Below are 2,500 nucleotides of genomic sequence, written 5' to 3' on the forward strand. Positions count from 1 at the left end.
CAGAGATGGTGCGATTTGATTATCTTTATTTCAATTTTTTTTCGGTAAAAATTGAAAAAAAAAACCTACGTTTGCTGAAGGTGAAATTTGTAAATAAAACGATTAGTTCCTTCTGTCGTGTATCCCCGATTAATGCAGCCTCATATGCTTCAATTTTAGGTTTATAGTATTAAGCGAAAGGTTATACCTATACTTATAGGGGTTAGGTCAACCCTACTCTACTAGTACCAATGGGCGGCATGGGGGAAGAAGCACTACGCTTAGGAATCAACAACACGAAAACTTTGTAAAAAAAAAATATCTTTCCTTGTCTTATCGGGATAGAGATTAACAAGAATGGTTGGGACAATAAACATCCATCTTGTTCGTATTTTGGATACCCGTATAACCATCGAAGATTGTTGAAGTGATTAATTCCGAGAAATTAAGCAACGGTGAGGACAAAGAAATTGTTGAAGTTACTGTTTTTTTATCCAGTACCAACATATTTGTTGTTAAGAAAAAATCTTTTACAGGAGGGTTGGCTAGAGATTTGTTGTAAAAAAAAACACTAGCTCTGCTCAGTTGATAATGAGAATAGAATAATTCAATCTTTTTTGATTATATGTATTTTTCTCATTATACACATAAGGGAGGAGCCGTATGAGATGAAAATCTCACGTACGGTTCTGGAACGGAGATTCTTTGAACCGAATGACGACCGTAACGGATGTCGGCTCAATCTGAAGGAAATTATGCGGAAGCTTTACAAAATTATTATGAGGCTATGCGACTAGAAATTGATCCCTATGATCGAAGTTATATACTTTATAACATAGGCCTTATCCACACAAGTAACGGAGAACATACGAAAGCTTTGGAATATTATTTTAGGGCACTCGAACGAAACCCCTTCTTACCCCAAGCTTTTAATAATATGGCCGTGATCTGTCATTACGTGCGATTATCTCCACTATAGAGAGAAAAAAGAAAGGAACGAGTAAATCCGCTAATACTAATCGAATAAATACTCGAAAAAATAGGCTTTCTACATATATATCGTACAAAACAACGATTTTTTTCAGCTGTAGCAAAGAGAGAAACCTCATAAAAGTCAAAATATGAAGAAATAGATATGCCTAGATACTTTTTTTCTATGGATAAAAGATCTAATTGATAGAGGAAGCACCGTAAGGATCAATTAACGAGGTTTTGAGCCGATACAATAAGAACTGCTTACTTATATCATGATAGAAAAGTTAGGAATCCACTTATGTAATAAAGTGGATCCCCTGAAGTTTTGAGCAGCGGTGTAGTATCAGATCCCAAAGATAGTAAGTTTTTTCTTTCTTATCAAGAAAAAAGTCTTTTTCAAAGATTCTATAGAAATTGATATATCATATAGGAAAGTATATGATATATGAAATCGAGATAGTTACCTTTCAGAAAATTAGAATAAGAATGTTAATGTCGATGTTTTATTCATTTTTCTGAAAGTAGGAGAAAAGATAAAACTAGAAAAAAAAGATGAAATTCTTTGAAATTCTTTATTAGTCAAAATTCAAGTTTAAAACTTATGTAATTAACTTCTTTTTTTTTTTTCTTTTGGTTAACTCCAAAACAAAATAATGGAACACCAAAAGAATTTACTGTTGAGCCGTATGAGCCAGGAAACTCTCAAGTACGGTTCTAAGGGAAGGAATTTACTCACCTATTCCGACCGAGGAGAACAGGCCATTCGACAGGGAGACTCTGAAATTGCGGAGTCTTGGTTTAATCAAGCCGCTGAATATTGGAAACAAGCTATAGCCCTTACCCCTGGTAATTATATTGAAGCACAGAATTGGTTGAAAATCACAGGACGTTTTGAATAAGAACACTCTGTTTTTTGTTTTTTTTTCTATTTTCTTATTTCATTATATATATATATATATTTCATTTATATTCTCTATAGAATATAAATAATATATATATATATATTTCATTTGTTATAATTTATTGTTTGTTGCTCCCATCAGTCAAATAAAACAAATCATTTCTATAGGAACAACCAATTACAGAATTTCAGTATCTCCCCCTTAACTTAAAATTGTTCTATTTCGTCTGGTATTTCGTAGAGATAAATGATACGTGGATATAGTAGAGAATTTTCTTTTTTTTCTACTATTCAAACCAATATTCAATTCAATCAAACTAATAAAAGAGACCCTCGAAAAACTAAATATAAATACCAGTGTGTTCCCTAATAATGCTAATGACTGCTCACTCTATTTGAAATAGAGTACATAATAATACCTTCTCTATAAAGAGAAAGAGTGAAATTAGTTCTATCTAGGAGAACTTATGAGTGAAATCTGAATACATTAGGCTGCACAAAAAATTATTAAACTTCCATTCAAAGTCCAGAAAAGGTCTTAAAAGATTAAAAAAGGTCCGTTGAGCGCCTCACTGCTATGTCATAATAGATCCGAACACTTGCCACGGATTGACTTCGAGATCATAATTGTTCTAGTGAATAACT

This window comes from Abrus precatorius, unplaced genomic scaffold (genome assembly GCF_003935025.1).
Source record: "Abrus precatorius isolate BTA unplaced genomic scaffold, Abrus_2018 Scaffold22, whole genome shotgun sequence".
In the NCBI taxonomy this organism is placed as follows: Eukaryota; Viridiplantae; Streptophyta; class Magnoliopsida; order Fabales; family Fabaceae; genus Abrus; species Abrus precatorius.